Source organism: Apis mellifera, linkage group LG2 (assembly GCF_003254395.2).
Source record: "Apis mellifera strain DH4 linkage group LG2, Amel_HAv3.1, whole genome shotgun sequence".
In the NCBI taxonomy this organism is placed as follows: domain Eukaryota; kingdom Metazoa; phylum Arthropoda; class Insecta; order Hymenoptera; family Apidae; genus Apis; species Apis mellifera.
In genome coordinates, this window is record NC_037639.1 from 14,900,711 (window position 1) to 14,925,342 (window position 24,632).

The 24,632-nt window shown below is 40.5% G+C and overlaps 1 protein-coding gene across 12 annotated transcripts in view; it reads right to left on the reverse strand.

Moving 5' to 3' along the window:
• The window catches only part of LOC726461 (protein shank), a 102,068-nt gene that overhangs the window by 41,459 nt on the left and 35,977 nt on the right, over positions 1–24,632 (reverse strand). For 9 of the 12 annotated variants that reach the window (XM_026439091.1, XM_026439087.1, XM_026439092.1 and 6 more), the window contains exon 2: positions 20,902–20,963. The exons of 1 other annotated variant lie outside the window; for it this stretch is intronic. The gene's annotated coding sequence lies outside the window, so the exon portion shown is untranslated. Of the gene's footprint in view, positions 1–20,901; positions 20,964–21,618; positions 21,734–22,169; positions 22,189–24,632 lie in introns of those variants that run through there. 2 more of the 12 variants (XM_026439082.1, XM_026439080.1) reach the window with 2 other exon arrangements.

Below are 24,632 nucleotides of genomic sequence, written 5' to 3' on the forward strand. Positions count from 1 at the left end.
AAATTGTCAACTTCAGCTTTGTATAGAATGTTTTAAAATTTTACGTTAAAAATAATTCTTTTAATAAATTATTTTTTTATTACTTTTATAATAAATAAATAATTTAATAGTTTTATAATATGTCCTATGGAATAATCTTTCCAAATACTTACGAAAATTCTTCATAACGTGTTAAAGTTTCATTTTTCTAAGTAATTATCTTAAACCATTCTTTCACAAATATTTCTATAGTTTTATTACACCTATCTTTCCAAATACGAATATTCTTCGAATAAGTCGAATATTAAAAAGAACGCTCTCCTCTCCGTATATGGCGTCACGAACGAAGTTCGATTCGAAAAAAAAAAGAGGGAAAGGAGATCAAGTGAACGAGAAAGTCTATTTACACCGATTTTTCGATTCGATCGATCTCGAGGCTCGAAGTTTCCAGAATCCGAGGATCGAGTCAATCGTTTCTACCGGATGGAAGAAGGATCGGTCTGGACTCGGCCACTGCCCACACCCCCCCACCACCTACTTCGACTCTCCCTGTCGAAGGCGACCGGGATCGTTAACAGCGGAGGTGGATGGCTCGCCTTCAACCCTGGAAAAGGAAGATACTTTCGATTTCTTTCTCTCGGTCCAGCAATTACCGCCCACGTAATGGCCTGCGATCAACGTGAACAACCCCCTGTTGCACACCCCCTCCAAATGAAATTTCCGATTTTCTCTAACGCGCTTCCCGATCTCGAGCCTCGTTGAAAAGGCTCGCGAGAAAAAGCGTGAGAAATTTTTTTCTTTGTTACGTAGATATCGAAACCAACTTTGCTCCTTCTCGATTTTTTTGAAAAAATATTTATCGTTGACGAGTGTATCCCAAAATTGAAAGCTGGTCTAAATATGTTAAAAGATAACGAAATCGTTTGGAAAAAGCTCGTGAACAATTTCTTCTTTTCTGTTTTTTTCCATATAAAAATGTTCATCGTTGACCATTCCAAAATTGAAAGCTAATCTAAATAGATAACTATATATTCGATTTTCTATATCCAACTTTGAGCCTCGTTGAGAAAAAAGCAATGCGTTTGCTTCGTCGAAAAATTTTTCCTTTACTATTAGCTCTTTTTTGTTCTTATCGTTAACGTATTCCAAAATTAAAATATCTCTAAATATCTTAAAAAAAAAAAAAAAATCGAAAAATGATCTTCGATCGAACAATGTTTCATCTACTACTTTAATCTTCTTTGCTCTTTTTGGTATAATATATATATATATATATATGTGTGTGTGTGTGTGTGTGTGTTTATCTTTGACATATGCCAAAATTAAAATATCTACAATTCCACGTTAAAAGACAAGAAGGGAAGCGTTCGTGTGTTTCTTTCGCGCAAGGAGATTGGGGAGAATTAAGGCAAGCTGTACGTAGCGATGCCATGCGAGTGGCAGCGGCCCTTTGGGTGAGACTGTGAGTCGTTGCTTTGCGCGTGGGCGGGCAAGAGCGAGGGGGAGAGTGGAGCGCGTAGTAGATGTAGGTAAAAGCCGGGACGGTAAATACACAGAATCGTTGCTGCCTACCTCGCGCACCGGGGAGGCGGCACGTCCGGTATTATATCGCGTTATGCCTCATCTCGCCCTTCCCCTCCCTCTACCTTCATCCGAACCAAGCTGAAAATACAATAAATCGAACCGTTACGACGATTTCAACCGGTGAATAGAGCCCTTCGCATCTCGCTCGACCGACCAATCACAAGCCTTCGACCGATCATCAACGCCACCGTCCAACGACGGTGGACGTGAGAAACTAGAAACGTCGCGCGAGACTAAGTAAAAGGTTTTCAAAGTCGCTTCTAAACGTTTCTAAACGTCTATGTTGAAACCGAATCGAAATCGAGGATATCGAAGGAAAAAAGATGTCTTTGTAAAAGAAAAGTGATCTCGCGTATACGAATTAAAACTTCTACTTCCGTAAATCGTAATTTTCGTATCCTTCTCCCCCCTCAAGCAAGAATTCCTCGATCGAGCCCGGCCAAGGAAAGGAAGTACGAGGGAATAGGCGCGACTCGACACACTCTCTCTCTCTCTTACTCTCTCGGCCGGGAGGATCGCGTCATAGGAGGCGATTCGAAGCTTTCTCTCCGCGGAGATACGCCGTGCGCCCGTACCTCCCCCCGTCGTGGTTATTTACGACGCTCGTAACGTTCTTCGTTGCGCGGGATAAGGATAAATTTCCCCGGCCTATCCTCGAGCACATCGTCAAAAGTTTTCGCCTCGTTTCGGGAGGAGGGAGAGCGCTCGTTCGTCGAGACAAAGAGAGAAGGAAGGGGGAGAGAGTTCGATCGATGCAATTTCGTCGTCGCGGCGGAGGAAGGGGCAGCCGCCTTTTGGCACCGCTTTGAGGAAAGGTGAGAGAAGGAAGTCGCGCTTTAACCTTATTCCCGTCACGTAAGTTGGCGCTCGACCAAGTCTTCCCCCCTAAATATCCCGGGGATAAGGACTCTTTGAATGTCGGCCATCCGTCGTCCCTTTCGCAACTTTTTGGCTCGCTCCTTTCTTCTTCTTCTTACGAAAAGTGAGTAAAAAGTCCAAGTTTTCAATTCTCGATCATATAGGAGAGAGAGAGAGAGAAAAGAATTCGCGATAAATGAGCTGCCTACATGACCGACACGAACGCGATCAAACATTTCTGCAACAACAACCGTAAACCCTTACGTGTCCCGGCTTCCCACGCCTTTCCTCACTCCATTCTCTCTTCGAAACATTCTCATTCGCTTTCGAAACGCATCCCGTCCGCCCAAAACTTCCGCGTTCATCGAGTGGATAAAGAGTTTATTTAAACCTAAATAAAGACGAATAATTGACCGACTATCGGCCGAACGAATAAATCTCGCCTTCGCTTGTTTATCGGAGGCCGAGGGCATCGGGGGCTCTCTCGAGGTAGCGGCAGCGAGAACCTCGGCGAGACTCGCGCTCGAATTGGAGGGGAGGGGAGGGGGATTGGAGCGAAAAGTGCGAGCCGCATTATCCTCCACGATTTATGCGGCTCCTTTCCCAAACCCATTCGTCATTCCACCGGTGTCGGGCGGCTCGCTTTCAGCCAACTTTCCTCTCTCTCTCTCTTATTCTTCTCTCTCCGCTCCCTCCTCCCGCTCGACTCTTCGCCGCGCCGTCTCCCCTCTCTCTCTCTCTCTTTCTCTCTATTTCTATCTCTATTTATTTATCTATTTATTTAACTATCTTTCTCTCGTCTCTTTCTATTTATCTATCTATCTATCTATTTAACTATCCATCTTTTTCTCGTTTCTTATCTCTTTTCTCTCTCTCTCTCTATTTCTATCTCTATTTATTTATCTATTTATTTAACTATCTTTCTCTCGTCTCTTTCTATTTATCTATTTATCTATCTATCTATTTAACTATCCATCTTTTTCTCGTTTCTTATCTCTTTTCTCTTTCTCTCTCTATTTCTATCTCTATTTATTTATCTATTTATTTAACTATCTTTCTCTCGTCTCTTTCTATCTATCTATTTATTTCTTTAGTATCTATCTTTCTTTCTCTATTTATCTATTTATTTAACTATCCATTTTTCTTTCGTTTCTTATTTCTCCTCTCTCTCTCTCTCTATTTCTATCTCTATTTATTTAACTATTTTTCTCTCGTCTCTTTCTATCTATCTATTTATTTCTTTAAGTATCTATCTTTCTCTCTCTATTTATCTATTTAACTATCCATCTTTTTCTCGTTTCTTATTTCTCCTCTCTCTCTCTCTATTTCTATCTCTATTTATTTAACTATTTTTCTTTCGTCTCTTTCTATCTATCTATCTATTTCTTTAGTATCTATCTTTCTTTCTCTATTTATCTATCTATTTAACTATCCATTTTTCTCTCGTTTCTTATTTCTCCTCTCTCTCTCTCTCTCTCTCTCTATTTCTATCTCTATTTATTTATCTATTTATTTAACTATCTTTCTCTCGTCTCTTTCTATCTATCTATCTATTTCTTTATCTATCTTTCTCTCTCTATTTATCTATCTATTTAACTATCCATCTTTCTCTCATTTCTTATTTCTCCTCTCTCTTTCTCTCTCTCTTTATCTATCCATTTAACTATCCATCTTTCTCTCGTTTCTCCACTCGACATCCACGTCCACGCGAGGGACGCGCTCTCTCCGTCTCTCTCCGTCTCTCTCCGTCCTCCGTCGTACCGACCAGACTTTTTCGTTGCGCTTCGTGTCTGGACCACCCCTGAACACGCCACGATACTTTATAACCCCCCCCCCCCCTCCTTCCCTTGTTCGGGAGAACAGGTGTTACCACGATTTGCGGTTACGGTCTCTCCGCTCGATCGTTTTCCGAAACCTTCTTCCCCCCCCTCCTTTCTTTTTTTTTTTTATTTCCAGACAGGCGTTTAAAAAATTGAAAAAAAGGAAAGGAGGCGTAGTTATTACGTCACCTTACGCGAACCCGGTTCCGTGGCTTCCGCGCCCCCGTTTTCGACTCCCGTTGTCGTCCAACTTTTACGGTTCGTTAACGAGGCGCGGACGGACAGGTTTCTCGATAATTACATCTGCCTGTTCCTCCCTCGAAAACAGGAAGAGAGAATATCCGTCAACGTCTCTCTCTCTCTCTTTCTCTCTCGATCGATCGATCGAAGAAAAGCAACTCTTACTCTTCTCCGCCGGACAAAGGAAGAGGAGGAGGAGGAGGAGTTCAACGTACGGAATCGGCGGGGCCGAAATTTGCATTTAAAAAAGCAGGGCCGAGGGCGAGGAGATAAAAAGAGGCGAGATTTGACGAGGCTCGGACGCGTCGAGTGGTGAAGAAGAGAAAAAAGAGGATCGGCTCGCATCCCCCCTCTCTCTCTCTTTCTCTCTCTCCCTCTTTCTCTCTTTCTCTTTCTCTTTCTCTCTTTCTGCTTCGATCCTGGGGCCCACGCACGAAGCCGAAATAATCGTCGAGTTCGAACGAGACGTACGCGATACCGATTTCGATACCTGTTCCATCCGATCTTTTCTCAAGAACAAGCTTGCTCGTAATCTTTCCAAATTTCGACTTCCTCGCTTTTTCTTTTAAAAAGGGAGCAGTGTAAAAAGAAAGAGAGAGAAATTTGGTTTTTCATCGCGAGTAAAACCACCTGCCAGCGAATCTCCGCATAAATTCTCCTCCCTCTCTCTCTCTCTCTCTCTCTCTCCGGCCAATAAATCCTGCGTGGGCCCCTCTTCTCGGTTGTAAAACGTCGCGTCGGCGAGCCAGTGTTATATCCACCGGAACTCTCCTCCTCTTTCTTTTCTCCTCCTTTCCTCTACTACACCCAATCGAAATCGTACCATTTCCCAAATTTTCCATTAAAATTCTCTCTCTCTAAATTTCATTCCTCTTTCGAATCTGAGAGAAGAAAGAGAAAGAAGGAAGAGCGAGAAGAAGGGTATCGTTAGAGGAGGATCGATCGCTTGTTTTTCCAACAAAGACGGCGCGCGGTACTGGTTTCAAGGACAGGAGAAACATTTCGATCGGTTGTAAGGGGGGGGCGGCGATCCCTCGCGCAGATTTTCTGCGGGGCAGCTGGCAAAAGGATGCACTAAATCTTGACTCGGGTATCTCGCGAGTATATCAGAGTCAGTGTGGCAGCGGGGTGCCCGATGCGGCTTCCCTCCCCTCCTCCTCCTCCTCCTCCGCTCGGCGCAACAACGCGAGCTCGGCAGAGAGAGAAAGGGGAGGGGAGGGGAGAGCTTTCGCTTCGATCGGGCACCGCGTATTTCCGCCAATCTTTTCTACGTCTCCTTCGATAAATGTTTCCACCGAAAATGGAGGCTCGACACGCGTTCAATGAGAGAGAGAGAGATAGGGAGCGCTGTATCGATAAACGGTGCGGGGAAGCGTTGGAGCGTGGAACCGGCGCGAAAGTGGCGGCCGAATCGATACGGCCCTGAGTTCACTGCACCGCACAGCCGGAGAAGCGCTCGCCGCGCCACCGGCCACAATGGACCGGTCTCCTCTGACCCCCGATGACCCAAAACTTCCGATCTCAGGGTTAAAGCCACCTTCTCCCTTCTCCCCGCAAAATCTTTCCAAACTCTGCTTTCTCTCTCTCTCTTTCTACAGAGGTAATTCTCCAAGAAGAAAAAGACGTGGAAAGATGTTTAGATTACTTTAGGAGATTTACTCTACTCGCGAGAAATATAAGTGGATGGAGGTCGGCCTTGAAATTTGGAAGCGTAAGAAGAAGAAGGGGAGAGTGGTTTGGCCAGAAATCGGGGCTGTCGCCGTTGCGCCACGCGATCCATCAAGCGCGTATAAAAATGCGCGTATATTAACGAGCCTCCCCCCCTCTCATTATCCTCCTCCTCCTTCTCCCGTTCCATTATACTCGAATCGATATCTCTTCGTTATCCTCCTTTTAGTTACCTTTCAATTTGACGAGCGAATTTCCCTTCTCCTCTCTTTTCTATAAAAAGAGGAAGAGAAGAGGAGCGGGAAGGGTTGAAACTCGGTTAAACTCGGGGCGAAGCGTGAGAAATGTGATACGTGGGAATAATTTGTCGGTCGTATCGTGACGGGTTGTTTTTTTCGCGAGAAAGAAGGAGGAGAAGGAAGGAAGGAAAAAGGATTGTTGATCGATCGTTGGATAGAGCCAAGACCCACTGATACACTGGCACGCAAACGTACACTGCCCGACGTCTTGTCTTTTTCAGTCTGCTTCAACGTGTTCCGCTTTTTTTCCTTCCTCGTATCCGCCTTTTTGCGGCCCCGGCTTTATTTTCCTTCCAACACTCGCCTCGTCTCGATTCTCCCTCCCCCTCCTTCAACCATTTTCCTTCCAAACATTTTTTTAATCCTCTTCGTTTCAGCTCGCTCGAAATCTGTCGTCTTTTCTCTTTTTTCCGATGATGAGGAGGAGAAGGATCTTGGAAACATCGATCTATTTTCCGGAGTTTAAATTTTTTAAGTTAAGAAAAGTTTTTTTTTTATCGCTAAGATTACGGAGGAAACTGCTTCTCCCTCGAAAAAATTAATTCCTTATTACGAGCCTTCCTGACCTTTGCCTCCTCCTCGAGAATCGAGGGAGAATCGAGGGAGAAGGGGTAATTTCGAAGAGCCCCCTTTTTAATTAAGCGAGGACTCGACGCATCGTATCGAGTCACGATAAACCTTTAACGACACTCGACCTCCCCTTCTCTCTTCTTCTTTTTATTATTTTTCTTAATATCCACTCACACGCAATTCCGATTCCTCGCCAATAACGATTCACTTTCGCTCGAGAAACCAATCTTCCTTCTCCCTTCCTTCCACGAAAGCGAAACGCCATTTTTGATTCGCGAGAATTTTTCACTTCGATGTTCCAGAGACGAGAAAAAGGAGGAGAGAAAATAGGACGTAAAATGCAACGTTTATTCTTCTCTTTCTCTCTCTCTGGATCGAGAGAGACTGAGCGAGAAACTCCATCTCTTTTTTTTTCGAAGAAGAAGAAGGAGAAGGAACGGATCGGGTCTCGTTCGATCGAACGAAAAACTGGCACGCGTCGATCTATTTATTTCTGGCACGTATTTGCCTACATAGGCACGCGACACTCCCGCGACTACACATCCGCACTGCAGATCTCCCACTGTAACGCACAGCCTCGGCCAATTATTTATTCCTTGGTTCAAATCGAATTGTTGAAGAGAATTCCGAGTCGTAGTTTACTTTTTCCGATCAAAAATTCCAGTAAATGCGTTTATCTAGCTTCGACAACATTTCTGATTCTCTTTAGAAACAAGGCTTGCGAATGAACGAATGAAGAGGATTTACAAAATGTTCTCGAACAGAGAGTTGGCTATATTTTCTGAAACTTAAACAAAGGGATGAGACGCCCCCATGAGGCGAGACCTAAAAATAAAAAGATTAGAATTTTCGCCTAGCAACCGAAAACAAAAATAATTCGTACGGATCTTTATTTGAAGAGGAAAGAAAAGCAAAATTTAAATTACATTCCAATCTTCTTATCAACAGCGATGGCGAACAGACTCCAACCGACTCAATAAAGAATCCAATAAATCAACGTACCGTTCAATAATAATAAACACGATTGCTCGATCGATGTTGAGAGTTGGAAGCAATGGATGGCTTACTTCTCGCGACTTTATCGACTCGTGTATATTTTTTGGCACGTGGCCAACGGTAGGTGGAAACACCTACTTCTTCTCCGTTAGATTACTTCTCTCTCTCTCTCGGATCCGCAGTGCGGAGAATAAGGCGACGCGGATCTCTCCGTAGTTCGACCGTAGTTCCAATGGAGACCGAAAGCGGAGTTGCCACGACGCGAGTAATCCTCCCTCGGATATAACGAATCGATATCGAAGCGCGCTCGATCTTCCACCGTGCAACACCGGCACGCTCCGCCAACTCGATCTAGTCTCGCCTTCCGTTAACATTGTTAACAACGTTCGAGCAGCTAAACTCTGTTGCCGTTTGATCGCCTCTCCTCCGCCTTTTCATTCCAGTTTGAGATTTGATTAGATTCCTGACTGATACTTGGACTGACCAAAGAAGACCTAATGGATTTTAGAAATCGAAAGTGGACTGGAAATTTCAATTAACGCGAGTAGGCAGGGGAGGGGAGAGGAAGAGGAAAGAACTCGAGTTCCCTCGAGTTTGATGGTGGATGTGCGCGATATAGTTCCGTAAATAAACGCGAGTGGAGGAAGCGCTGTCCGCGTTGTCAGAAATGCTACATGCCACCGAGTTTCTCGTCTCTCCAGAGGATTGGACGAATTCTTGGCCAAAAAACTTTTTCGTAGTGTCTAAACTTTTCTCGAAACGAAATCGCGACGGATGAAATTCGAAAGAAGAGACGAAACACTCGCCTTTTTCCAAGATTAAAACCAAGATTCGAGATTTCATTCTTAATCTCGATTTAAAAGAAGAATTTATAGGGACGCTCGTGCATATATCTCTACTTCCTTCGAATCGAAAGAAAAGAAATCCTTCCGTTCGATTTATCTTGGAAATTTTGAACAGTGAGGCAGGACCGAAAAAGGACACGTAGCTCGTGAGTGTGCCGGGGAACGATATATCTATATCGCGTGACGCGAGTTAATCATGTTCGTAACGCGTAGATTACGTACTAATTAACGATAGTCACACCGGATCACACTCCACGATTGTCACGGGTGTTATCGCGGTGTGAACACGGTATACTCGTTACGCGCGTAATTTTATATAAATCGTATCGAATCATTTTAATCGATCGAACCGAACGAAAAACCTTTGCCGTAAATAAATCTCGTTTCAAAAGGAGAACGATTATACGCGATTTATACACGAATTGTGTCATTTTTCTCGTAGATATCGAATTTTTATAGAGGTCGCTTCCATCGATCTATCCATCTTCCTAGGATAGAGAAATTGGTAATTGACTTCGGTTTCAGGTAGACACGCCCCTTCGATCACGGTTATCGATCTTGCGAGAAAGACGACGATATCGAGAGAGAGAAAGAAAGAGAGAAGGGGAGAAGAAGGTTGGCGTTATTAACTCGTCGCGCTGATGAGTCTAGCTACGTAAATTTGGCGGATGACCGAGGAGAATTGTCGCTGGCATCGCGGTCACGTGTTCTTCTCGAGAGAACGAGAGAACGAGAGGGTGCTCGTTAGTCAACCGCTCTCAACCAGCTAGAAGGACTGTGTGCCACCGCCAAGAATGTGATTTCAGAGATTTTCGTTCCGAATTTTCACCGATCGATCTTTAAGGAGAGGGCTTGCGAACCTGGCCTTTATCTTCAACGGTTCGAGTGCCTCCAACAGCTAACGATGATTTACGAGCGGCCATGCTTTTCCTAACATTTTCCAGATCTTTAATTTAATTCTTTCGCTACGATCGATTTCTCAACAAGCCAAAAATTGTGCTCAGAGAAAAATCAGTGGCCGCGTTTACTGCAATACCTCGATGCTTCGTTTAGTGAAAAAAAAAACTTTTCTCGAAACGGAATTGTTGTAGAATTTAAAGTTTATTAAAATTTTATTTTCAACACCACTATTTCATAGTTGATATCTATTTGTTTTTCTTCGATATTTTTAAATGTTTTGTACACGCGCAATTAATTAAATATATATCCATCAGCTAAATCCGTTTTACATTTTTATTTATTGTTTTCTCAATCAACAAGGATTATTTATATAACTTCTAAACACGCTTCACATTTAATTACACTTTGGAATCGAATAACATTACAGAATATAATAATACGATATATAATAACAACTCTTAATATCGCGTGTGAGAAACAAATGATGAAAGCAAAATACATGTATTTCCATTACATTTTCAAAGGAAAATACATGTACAATAAATCTAATCGTCAATAGTATCTTATGCAGAGCGACTATAATCGCCTGTACTAACGAAAAGGTTAATACATTTACACATATTCTTCATGAGACACAAAACCACCGTTGCGCCTATTGGAAGACATTCTGATCGTCTTCCTGAACGACAGATAGCGCGCGCGTTGCGTGGAGGGGAGAAGAGCTCGAAAGCGAAAAAATTCAGGCGGCCAACCGAAGCCTATCTCGAGCCGCGCGCTTTCAATTAGATCTGCTCGTAATAATGCTCGATCCGGACGAGCACGGATAGTCGGTGGCCCTCCTTGACGAGACCCTCCCCGCCAACCCCTCCTCCTGCAGGGTATTCCATTCCTTTCTTCCACCTTCCGTGACACAGAGTCGTTAGCGACGGCGTTTCCGGGTCGAGATTCTTTCCACCGATCGAGTCACGCCTCTCTCTCTCTCTCTAGCTCTGGTCTTCGTCTCAATTTCATTTCGAACATTTCGTGTCTTCGTCTCAATTTCATTTCGAACATTTCGTTCGTTCACTGTGCATATGCATACGTGGTCGAACGAGAGAGAGAGAGAGAGAGAGAGAGAGAGAGAGAGAGAGAGAGAAAGAGAAGGGGGAGAGAGAGAGAAAGAAAGGAGAGAGAGAAAGAGAAAGAAAGGAGAGAGAGAAAGAGAAAGAAGGAGAGAGAAAAGGACACACTCACTCACTCACTCACACACACACACACACACACACACACACACACACACACACACACACACACACACACACACACACACACACACACACACACACACACACACACACACACACACACACACACACACACACACACACACAGAGAGAGAGAGAGAGAGAGAGAGAGAGAGAGAGAGAGAGAGAGAGAGAGAGAGAGAGATCGAAAATTTCGATTCCCTTTTTTTATCCCTTCGAAGATCAATTCTGGCGAAAAAGGGGAGAGGGGAAGAGAGAACAGTGTTTCCTCGAATCGAATATTTCCTTTCGAGAGGGAAACGGGTTCTTTCAATATTTCCAGGATTTCTGCTTGGAGGGAGAATCTCTGATTTTGGTCGAAGAAAAGGGAAGGGGAGGATTTATCCCTTGTAATTGCGTCGACAGAACGTGTCTGGGTCATCGGGCCACTTTGAATATTGTGGAATATCGATCGAAAAAAATCGATCGAATTTTTCTTTCTTCTCTAGAAAAAAAAAAATTCAAATTCGTCCTTCTAAAAAATTAAATCTCCTCGAACTGGAAAAAGAACATTAATTTTATAACGATCAGAAAATTTTGTTATACACAAGCGTATTTTTCGATCGATTTATATTATTTTGATATTCTATGTATTTTTTATATATAGAGAGAGAAGGAAAATTTGCCGAGCATTAAAATCTATAATCTATAATTGTTTCGCTTTTAATTTCGATTTTAACAATAAAGTAATGTGAGGAGCAAATTTTATTTTTCACCTTCTCTTACTTTATTTTTATCTCCTTCTCTATATCCTCAATTTTTCAATAATTTTTGAATAGAAATAATTTTGTTATTCGAAAAATCCTCGCTCGAATTAATTTCACTATCATTATATTCCAATGCTCAGAAAAATTGAAAAACAATATTTCTATATCCACGAGTGTGAAACTCGAATCAATACCTAAAACGCAGTCCGATCTATCTTTCGAGATAAGAAAACTTCACCTTTTCTACATCGCATTATTCCACGCTTTATAAAATCATACGTAAACGGCTTAGAAATCTACCACGATATTTAAAAAAAAATCGAACAGAAATAAATATTGTTCGAACCAAAATTGCCATTCGAACGATTGAAGAAGGACGCGCGAAACGAAGCGAAAAAACGAGAGAACGAATGGAAATGCGAAATTTCGAAAGATCGAGGAAGTTGATTCGGGAGCGAGAGATCCGAGGGAGGAGGGGAATTTCGAAACCGAGCCGCCGCCGCCGCCGCCGCCGTACGTACGTACTCGCGGCTTGTCCCATTGTTCGCGAATAATGGCACCGTTGTACACGCGTGTCGTGCCGATTATGTCACGTACAGGGGACGCGTGGAATGCATACGAAGAAAAACGGCCGTGTCTTCGCGAACAACACCGTCATCCCGCCCTCCCCGCCTTGCCGCCTAGTCAAACGTGAGAAAGAGGAAGTCGTCGATACCCCCCTCCCCCCGCAGCAGTCGTCCATCTTCAGACGCGGCCTGAAAGCAGATGAGCAGGGACTTGCGTTATTGGTCGGCCGAGGCGCGAATCATTCCTCGTTCCTTGGCTCGAGTTGAATCGTGCGTGGAAAAAAATTCGTTGGGAAAAGAGTCGAGGTAGTTTTCCCTGTGTTTTCGTCTATTTTCGTGTCTGGAGAAATGGGGACGGGTGAACGTGCACGTACAGCCGCTTGTCCCGAGATAGGGCTCGAAAGAAGGGAAATAATTAAAACGGGCGGGTTTTGCTGTCCTTTCACGGGTGACGGATCAATGAAAAAGCGCCACCGCTAAAAACGGCGGACGATGGAAGCGCGATAAGCCGCTTCCTAAAAAGCGTATCGAACGAAAGAAGCAAGCTTCTCGGTCGTAAAGTAAATCGAGTATCCTTTTTACGATCCAAACCGTTTTGAGCCTCGGCAATCAAACGCACAACGATCCTTCGAATTCGAAGAGAAAGGGAAAATCTCGCAATCGAGATTTTTCTCGCAATCCCTTTCTACTCGAGCGATTGCATTTTCCTTCCAACCTTCTGGGAATCCCGCGCGTTTCCCCCCAGTGTGAGAACCAACAGCCGGATCGAAAGCGTTTCGCCACGCTCCGTCGGTTAATTAGAATTTGCAGGAATTTGCAAGGAGGGAAACTCGCGCGTGCTGCGCGTCGCGTCATCTTCGATCCAATCGCCAATCACCGACATCATTCTCTTCGCAACGGGGCGTTATTCGTGTTATTCGCTCGAGAATAATTTTCGAAAGAAATTTTTAAAGATTGTTGGATCGAAGCGCCCTCCATCTCGAAACGAAGAGAAGAGACAGTTTCCAACTCGACGTATCGGAGGAACGAGAACGCGGGGAGGTGCATCCAGGGAGGTGGAAGCAAGCAGTCTGTCTGTAGGTCAGTTACGCTGTTACTGTTACTGTTACTGGCCTGTTACCGGTTATCGCGCGGCAACGGTACGCGGCAACCTTCGCTCGAAACTTCCGCCGAATCCGAGTTTCGCGCGAGGGAAAGAGATCGCTTAACTTTTAAAAGGAAAGAAACTATCGCAACGCTCCATCTTAACCGTTTGCCTTTTTCCAACCAACAACTTCCACTCGATCCGTCGAATTTAATTAAACTGAAATTATTTAACGAATCAACGTATAAAAGTTTTATTATTCTAATGTTTTAGAAGAATATTACGGATCGATGGATAATTTTTAAAATTAGATTTATTTTTTTAGAAAAAAATTTTAATTGTAATTAATTCGTTTGGAATTTTAATTTTTAGATTTGAGTTTATTTCAATATGATGTAAGATTATTGCAATTTCATCAATTGTACATTAATAATTATAAGAATAGGAGGTTTTTTTTAAATTGAGATTAATCGATAGTTATTTAATAATAATCTCTCATGGATTAAGGATCTCAATTTTATTATTATTAGAATAATTAATTTTATACCTTCAACATCTTTATTATGATTTATAATATATCCTTCAAATATAGTATCTTTAAATTTAGCAAGTGAAGTTATATTAGTAATTGCTTTAATATTTTGATTTAAATATTTATTCAATTTATTTATTTACAGTAATTAATCATGCTAAAATTTTATATATTAAATTTAAAATTAATAATGGTTAATATTTTATTCTATTAATACATTTAATTGAATTTAATTAAATTTGATATTTTTAAAATTATTATTTTATTTATTTAAACAGTTTAATTAAAATATTGAAATCAATGATTTATCTTAAATTATTTTAAGAATATTAATTCGTGGAATTTTATTATTTTATTAAGAAAGGAATTTTCTCGAATATTAAAATGTATTATATACATATAAAAAAATGAGAAGGAAGGAAAGGAAACTTATTCTCACAGTTAACGTATCCCGAAGACTTTTCTCGATCCTACTTTTCCAATCATTGGATAAACGAAAATTCGATTTTCGCGAGACAATTTGGAGGAAAGCGTGGCTTCGGAGGAATTCGTGCGAAAATTGAAACGAGCGGATCTGGGAAAAAGTGAAAAGAGAAATTCTTCTTCCCCTTCTCTCATACGTTTGTTCCATGTGACTCGAGTAAAAATAAGAAAAGGATACAAACGTACGTCTGCTTTATTATGATATTAAAAAGATGATTCGTGTCTCCATTTACGAAATTGAATTTATCGTCTGCTCTGAATTTCTTTATTCTTTATCTTTCTCAGCTTCAACTTTAGGAAAATTGAGGAATCATTGATGAACTTTCTATCAGTTTTTCTTGCAAATTTGAACATTTCTCGACGATCACCAATAAACAAGGAACAGATTTCATTAAATATATCGTCCTCAAAAATTCTGTAATAAAATATTTGCATATCTATACGATATTCTTGCGTAAAGAAATTTGCAAAAATATTAATGTAACGGAAATTGTTTATTTTTTATTCATATTGGTGCAGTTTAATTATTTTTCTAATATCTTGCATAAAGAAATTTGCAAAAATATTAATGTAGTGCAAATTATTTTTTTTTACTCATACTGCTGCAATTTGATTATTTTTCTAATATCCTGCGTAAAAAAATTTGCAAAATCGAAACTTGCAAAAAAATAATACTGATATAATGCAAATTACTTATTTTTACTTTTACTGGTGCAGTTCGATCATTTTTCCAATACCTTGCGTAAATTTGCAAAAATATTAATGTAGTGCAAATTACTTATTTTTACTCATACTGGTGCATTTTGATCATTTTTTCAATATCTTGCATAAATAAATTTGCAAAAATACTAATGTAACGCAAATTACTTATTTTTACTCATACTAGTGCAGTTCGATCATTTTTCCAAAATGTAAAAAAAATTGCAAAATCGAAATTCGCAAGCACAAATACTGATATAATGCAAATTATTTATTTTTACTCATATTGGTGCAGTTCGATCATTTTTCCAATACGTAAAAAAAATTTGCAAAATCGAAATTCGCAAGCACGAATACTGATATAATGCAAATTACTTATTTTTACTTTTACTGCTGCAATTTATTCATTTTTCTAATATCCTGTGTAAAAAAAATTTGCAAAAATACTAATGTAACGCAAATTACTTATTTTTACTCATACTGATGCAGTTCGATCATTTTTCTAACATCTTGAGTAAAAAAAAAAATTTGCAAAATCGAAATTTGCAAAAAACGAATACTAATATAACACAAATTATTTATTTTTATTTATTTTTACTGGTGCAATTCGATCATTTTTCTAATATTTAAAAAAATTTGCAAAAAAACGAATACTAATGTAACATAAATTATTTATTTTTACTCATACTGATCCAATTCGATCGTTTTTCCAATATCTTAAAAGCGTAAAAAAATTTATTGCAAAATCGAAATTCGCAAGCACGAATATTAATGTAACGCAAATTACTTATTTTTACTTATCGTTGTTCCAATACCTTGCATAAAAAATTTGCAAAAATATTAATTTAACGCAAATTACTTATTTTTACTCATACTGGTGCAATTTGATCCTTTTTCCAATACCTTAAAAGCGTAAAAAAATTTATTGCAAAATCGAAATTCACGAGCACGAATATTAATATAACGCAAATTATTTATTTTTACTCATCGTTTTTCCAATACCTTGCATAAAAAATTTGCAAAAATATTAATGTAACGTAAATTACTTATTTTTCCTCATACTGATGCACTTCGATCATTTTTCTAATATCTTACGTAAAAAAATTTGCAAAATCGAAATTTGCAAAAAACGTATACTAATGTAACGCAAATTACTTATAAAAATAAGTAAAAACTCATACTGGTGCAGTTTGATCGTTTTTCCAATACCTTAAAAGCGTAAAAAAATTTATTGCAAAATCGAAATTCGCAAACGCGAATATTAATTAGTGTTAAATTTCGATCCGATATAATAAATAAAATTTATCCTCTCTAGAATCCTTTGTCCGCAATGTCCTTCTCGCTTTTCCACTATCTCTGTCTCTATCTTTCTGTCTCTCTCTCTCTTTCTCTGCCCGACTTTTATCTTTATTTTCAATTTTCTCACAGGACGTCGATCGATACCTGGCATTCTTCTCGAGCGAGAAAGAAGAAGAAGAATCATCTGAGAAAGGATCCTCCTCTCTTTCCCTTCTCCTTTTTTTTACCCACCTCTCTTCGTCCCTCCGAGCGGCCCGATCAAATTTGGCGGCGATGGAATCTCTCGTCCATCGCCGATAATTCCAGGCATGGAAGGCGTGATTATGACCGATGAGCCGGGCGGAACTCGAGGCCTCTTTGATCCGCGGCGTTAGGATTAGAGTGTTGGGTAAAAAAAAAAGGGACGAAGAAAAAACGCTGTTCCATCCCCCCCCCCCACCGATTGATTCTCGGTGGACGAAGTAGCCGAAGCTCGGAGGACATCGATCTCTTCCTTCTCTTTCTCTCCGTCGCGATATACGTTCATCGATTTCGAACGATATTTCGTTGTCTCGTTGGTTACGGTGGCAATTAAACGGAGAGGAAACTATCTTCCTCGACGTAGCCTCAATCGTATCCTAGTGCGTGGATTCTTTCATCTTTTAATCCGAAAAATCTAAATCTCCTCGGAAAAATCGCCACCAAGCTTCGTAAAGTATATAACAGGAAGGAAATCTGAAGATTAAAAGTTACGAATACGTTGTAATTTTTGTATATTTTAGTCAGAAATGTAAACGCTGGTACTAAGCGAGAGGATTTTTATATTCAGTCGAGCTGTCGTTCCATTAAAAGTAACGTAATATTCAGAACGAAAAAATGCGAACGAGAAACTGTATCCTTTGGCTGCACAAGCGTGGGAAATCGTGTAACGAGAGATAGGAAAAATTGTAAATTTACGGTACGTTACGTCATAAAAAAGTCAAAAACTAGAGGAACAATTGCGAATAAAGCTGATTCAAGTCGACCGAGAAAATTGAAAACTGAAAGACGTTTATTCCCAATTATGTCGACGAGTCTCACGAAATGATAATTCTTATGGTAGAGTGGATACCAAGAAGAAAACCGTTAATAAGCAAAATGAAAAGAAGAGATTGAAATATTTGTAACGGAAGATAATGCTTTTTGGGAAAAAATGAAATTTTTCGACGAGTCTGAGTTTCATATTTTTAACTGGAATAAAAATTACGTATGGAGAAGATCAAAATGTACACGTGGTCATAGTGTTAGATTGCAGCTAGTGGTATAGGGAATTTAATATTTATCGATGGAATACTCGATAAATATATTCCAAAGAACAAGAGATTGTTGAGATTGTTGAAAGACTTCTACTTTCGATAAGAAAGAATGGATCGTATACGATATATCCCATATGCTAAATATTCAACCGCAGAGATATAAATCCCGAAAATTGATGGGCTGAAATGAGCAAAAAATTAAACAAATTTCGAAGCGGATGTTTAAAGAAAAAATTATAAAAATATGGAATTCCATCGATCGATAATTTTACAAAATTACTGGTTCGCAGTACGGAACCAGTCGACCGAGACAAATTATCACCACCAAAGTGGTCCAACGAAATATTAATGTTAAATGTGCGTGTATATAACAAATGTATTACAACTACCGCATAAATCGATGCATCATCTTCAAATTTTGCTGACATAATCTTGAGATTTCCCCCCTACTACAAATATACACATATATAAATACTACATCAAAAATTACAAACGCTGGCGTTCGAATACTTTCGTTACCAACTGTAGATAAGTCGTTCCGCGAGCCAGAGGCGGCGATTAAGGGAGAAGGACCGAAATCGGGCTCGCCGGTTTATTCAGGGTGCGCGCCTTTACACGATCCTCTAATTATAAAAGACCGGTTTTCTCTCTTACCTATACCGTATACGATACGCTCTCTCTTTCTCGTAGCCAAGGGATCGATAAATATAATACAGAGAATTTTTCTCCATCTATATATATATATATATATATATATATATATATATATTCTCTCTGGAGGAATAAAAGGAAGGTGCGCGCGCGCGCGTGTATCGTTGCCAGACGAGATTCCGTGACCGAACGTGCGCGCGTTGCAGTTGAAATCCTTTCACGGTCGGGCGTGCGCGCGCGCCCGGCCCACGGAGGATTTCTAATGCTCGCCCGTGCTCGGAATTGGCCGCGCCGCGTTAATAAACCGCCGCTAGAGGCCGGCCGTATCGCGTGTCGCGAAATTCCACTCGGCTGAGTCACGAGGCCCCGTAACGAGTCCGCGCGCTCGCTCTCCATCGATCCTTGCCGCCGCGAATCGAAGCTATCCGAGCTGGCTAGTTCCGCCACGATGTCTCCTCCTCCCCCTCCTCCCCTTCCTTCTCCTTCTCCACCTTCGTCCCCGCGACGAACCTTGGGAATGTCCTTTCGGACGAAAGCGAGTTTTAACCGGACAACTTTACGGGTCACGTTGCTGGCGCGCAACGACAGGCGCTGTGGTGCGGGCAGGCCACAGCGCACACTCGTTACGCCCGACCGTTACGGATAGGAATCGAGAGTCCGTGTACGTTCCAAGATGCTTATCTTCCTCCACGTTTATCCGTGATTTTCGAAGGATGATCGTGCTCGATTGTCACGACTCCTTCGAAAAAGAAAAAAAAAGGGGCGCCTCTCGATCTTATCTCATCGCGAATTCTACGCGTGGAAGGGAAGGATGAAATCGAGGGATGAATCGATTTTCGATTCGTTCCGCTTTCCTCTTCGTGGGATTTTATCCGAAGGAAAAGCGTCTCCTTCCGATCTTATCTCGACGAGGCACGATTGTGCGCGGTATTGCAGGTACATAAATCTGAAGGATGATCAGGGGGGACACGAGTCACGATCTTCTCTCGATCGGCCAACTTTGTGTCCCGAAGACGTGGAACGGCTAGTTTCTTCGGGCGTTTCGATCGAGGAAGTTCCAAAGGAAAATGTGGCCGGTCGATATCTTTTCCAGCCACTATCGATCGACTCGTTCGAATTATCGAGAGACCGCGTGCAAAAGGGGCGAGAGAAAATCCCTTTTTGCTTTTACCGACGAATCCGCGTTTGAAAACGCGATCGATCGATCTTTCTAATCGCTATCCACTTTCAATTCGCCCCGAGAGAAGAGTTTCGAGTTTCAACCTCTTCCTCTCGCTTCAAAAGCGAACAAATTAACGGCCGCTTTCGCTTTCGACTCGAACTCGATTTTCGACTCTGGACGAAATTTCACTCTCTTCGCGCCTCATCCACACACACACATATATATATATATATATATTTTAACTCGAATCGCTCGATGCATAGATATCGCTTATCTTATCGACGATATTCCATCGATAAGATCTTTCAGACTCTCGGATCACGAACACTGTTAAACGAATCGGATATTTTCGCGGGTGAACGGTGTATATATATATATTTATATTGGCGGCGTAACTGTATCGTGCGTACAAGCAGCGCGCAACGCGCGTACCAGCAATCCGTGTCGAGGCATGCTCGAGTTCGCGACAGGATGTTGGCCGCGACAGACGCGCACCGCTATCGCGCCGATCTTCCCGTTCTTCCAGGCAAATGCCTCGATTTTTCTCCCGGCTCTTTTAATTGGACGACGGCCGAGATCGGGGGCCTTCCGTTCTTTCTCTCGGCATCTGGAGAAGGTAACGGGTAACGGTGAATCGAGAGGAGGAAAATCGCGCGGCCAACTATTTCGATCGCGATCTCTACGCCGCTGTATTCACGGTTCCACGAGTCTCCTTCCTTATCTGCCCTCGAACGCGCTTCTATCTCTCTCTCTCTCTCTCTCTCGCCCGTGAAATGGGATACACGTGTCTTCGGGCGCAAACGAAACTCGCCGTTAATTTTTACGATATCGTTTCTCCTCGTCTCGCGCACACTGTCCGCCAATCGAAATTGGAAAAGGAGCGTAAGCAGAACGTAAAAAAGAACGTTTAAAACTACGAGTGTGGTATATATATATATATATATATATATATTTAATATTAGAATGTATATACTTATTCTCGTTTTATTTTTCTTGCTTTTATTCTATTTTAGTTATTTATCTCTTTCAAACTATATTTTTGCAAACTTTCCCTAAACCTTCTACTTGTTTCTGAAGAAAAAGATTGAAAAAACAAAAATATTGACGAACACAGTGATGAAGTTTTCGGTATATAAATTTTCACATTTTTCTGTAATAAACAAACTTTTTCTAATTTATAAAGTAATTAGAAATCACTTTATAGCATTATGATTTGATTTTACTCTTTTAGAACTCTGTGCTAAAAGTTAATGGGGTTAATGGAAATTCGGTGAAAAACAGGACGACTCCCTACTCCCGATCGCGAGTCGTCGTCCTTGGTCGGATCGGAGTGGTGGGATGGCGTGGCGCGCGGAGTCATAAATAATTGATAGGAAACGGAAAGGAAGGCGCGCTTACTCACCATAATCGGAGCGCAATCTCGTCGACCAGATACGGGCGAGGAAGGTATAGCGAGGGCAGCATCTGCAACGAGACAACCCATTCTTTTAGCCGTTAATTCACCGTTACGCTCGCTCGCTGACAATGAAACTCCCTATCCCGCGTGCCAAAAAAAAAAGCCGTTCGATCCATTACAATCGCCTCCAGTCACCCAGTTTCTTTTCTGCTATCTCCACCAACATCTTATATATATATATATATATATATATATATATATATATATATATATATATATATATATACACGTGTAGAACGAAGTTTAAACTTGGCCAACTTCCTTTTATCGTAAAATAAATTTAACGTAATCCGATAAATCGATCAGCTTCAACGCCTTCGACGATTGCTAAATCGATACGATATTTATCTTTAAACGATGCTTTTGAAAAATTCTTCCTCCTTCGCCGATAAATCGATAATCCTTTTTTTAATCATTCTCGAAATTTTTCCCTTGTGAATTTCGTAAATAAACGCGAGAAAAAGGAGAAGGAGGAAAATTTCGAGGCTGTATGTAATCGATTGAGAACTTATGTACACGAATGGAGACATTTTCGTGGAGACGGTATTGATCGAGTATTGGAATCAGAGTTGATTAATTAATTCTTTTTTGATCGATTATTGAACGTGATCGTTAATAATTCGGTCGATATTATCGTCGAAACAAATCAGTAATCACGATTACCTGGTATTATATTCGTAATCATTCAACGATTATCCTCTTATCGTAAGCGATAGTTGAACGATAAAGTTGCCCGCGTTATCGTAACTGTCCAGTGCCGTATCACTAATTCGGAAGAACTGAATATTATTGTTGACGTTTCTATTTTATATAACCGTACACCACCACCTCCTCCTGTCGACGAGAGATTATTTTCACACACGCTACTACGATGATATTACAAAAGAACGCACGAATTATCGGATAAAGCATTTAAAGTACGAGTTGCGTTAAGAGCAATAATTACAACAAAAAATAAATAAATAATTCTAAAAATTTTCTATGTAAAATCTAAAACTGTGTAAAAAAAAATATAATTATTTCATGATTAATAATTAATTAATTGCAACAACTTCTTATTATTAATAATCGAATTTCAGCCCAACTCTTCGAATCTACTTTTTCGAGTCAGATTTCGAAATCAATCGAGAGATTCTCCCCTTTGATTTACACCCTTACAGAAGGGTACACTCTTACAGGATAGGACGAAAATCCCGTTTCCGTCGCAGACGCACCTTTCCTCCTATTCCCTTTCGATTTCTCTCGGCCAACTTTCGCTCCTTCCCTTATTCTCGAGTTCCAGCTCGAGGCCCGTAAACGGAACGCGGCTCTCGGGATCCGGTTGCCAACCGTGCGGCGCGGACGGATTCACTCTCGGCCACACCAGCCTGCTGCTCTCCCGGCTCCGTTCGGCGAACCGAACGCCACACTATGTAGCCTCTATCTATCCAATGGACGGAGAATAGAATAGATAGGATAAAAGAATGGATAGGATAAGATAAGGGGAAGACACGTGAGATCTCGACGGATGAAGAGAGCTTCTTGCTATTATTTCGCTCGACGATGTTTTCAGTCGGGCCTAGTGGCGACTAGGCGGCTAGAGATGATTTCGTCGCGCATGCGCGGCGAGCGCTCTTAACGGTTACTAGACACAGAGTGTTTTCGCGACGACGACGACACGAATCTTAACCTATAAAAATATCACATCTTGACGATTTGTATTTGTATCTTTGAATAAAGTAGATTGATTTTCTGATTAATTAATTTTTATCTGGCCTTTCATCTTTTTTTTTTGTTAATCGAATTTCATCGTAATTGGTGATCGAAGCTCTCAATTGATTCGTTAAAATTTTTATAATTCGTTGATGGGTAAGTGGCCTCTCGTCCTTTTACTTCTTTTGCCAATTTATAAATTCATTAATTCACTTCGTGAATGCAATCAATCATTTCTCAACGATTCAAAATTCATCTCGAGCTAATTTCACTTTCGAAATGAAATTGTGAAATGTCGGAAGAAGGCACAAAAATTAAATTCGTTAAATCAAGAGATCAGAAATTTATCAGGAAAAAATATATAGACGAAGAAGAAGAAGGAAATTAATATTGAATGAAGATGATGACAAATCACCAGATTCAGTTTTACGTATATCTTTCATAAATCTCCATATATCGGGTCAGAATAATTTCCAGTCCAATCATTCGAAGCTAAACCAACTAAAACATATATATATATATATATATATATATATATATATATATATATATATATATATATATATATATATTTATTATCACGTTCTACTCTTTTCTCCTATTTCTTTTCGAAAAGAGAAGGGGAATATACGTCTCCCCCCTCCTCCGTTTCGGGCTCAACGCCGCTATTAATTATCGGAATTGGGAGAGCGGAGGGAAAGGATAATTCGAGCGTTTCGAACGAGGACCACGCGCGCCCGGCTTTCGATCGGGACGTGGCGTGACGAGGGCGGCCGGACCACCCCGGCCGGGGACGCCTCTTTCCAGGAACGGTTCGTAGATCGTGCAGGAAATCGGTCCAAGTAACAGGCTGAGAAACTGTTTTCGAGCCCCCCCCCCCCCTTTCAAAACGAAAATTGCAACCGAAAATGTTTGGAGATCTCCCGAAGGGAAATATTCGGGAATATGGTAATAAAATAATTTTGGGAGACGAGTGGAAATGAAAGAAATCTTGAAGAAATCTAATCGACTCGACTCGATTTTTCGTGTCTTTACGTACGAAAAGAGATGAAAATATTAAATTACGTTATTTTAATAAAGATGCATTCTCGGAGGAAAATCGAAAAATTTTGGAAATAATATTCTTATTGCAGCCATCAAACTAATTAAATGTTGAAGATGGAGATAAAAAAATCTAATTGAACGTGATATTATTCTATGCTTCGTAAGATTATTACACGTGAAGAGGTTAAAGAAAATCGTGCCTGAGAGTATCAAACCGTGGTGGTGGCTGAGAGTCACAATTCGAAAGGGTTAACCCTTTGCGCTCGAGAGGCGACGACTCTCAGTCTCGACGTACTAAAAGTTTTGGGGAGAAAATTATATTTCAAATTTATCAAAAATAATTGCTTCAATGCAATAACTCTTGTGCATTAAAATTTTTTTTCTATTTTATTTTTCTATATTTAGTTATATTTTTAGGTTATATACATTTTTAATGAAATAACAAATTATAATAATAAAAAACAATATTGTTTTGTATTTTGTTGAACCACTGTGCGACATTTCTTTATTCATGCTAGAAAGATTTGTTATCTCCCGATATTAATTTACAAATAGGTTCCTTATTAGAAAATGTAAAGTTATATTTTAAAATAAGATAATCCTCCAAAACTATGGTCATATCGTAGTTTCGCAAAGTTACGAAAAAAGAAATTTCGAAAATAAAATTAGCTCAAGCGAAGATAAATTTCATTCTGAACCGTTGCGAAACGAGATCGAAATATATTGGTTAAGGGATCGGCGATAATAAAAAATGAATCAGCGATATTAGATATAAGAAATCGAAGAATTATAAATAACAAATAGCGAATCCGAGACTGATGGTTCACAAGATTCATAGAACAATAATTCAGTGTAGACTTGCGAAGAAACCTAATGATTTTTATCTTATCCGTGAGACGCTCGTCACGCATGCGCAGAATCATCCCGAGTCGCTCATTTCG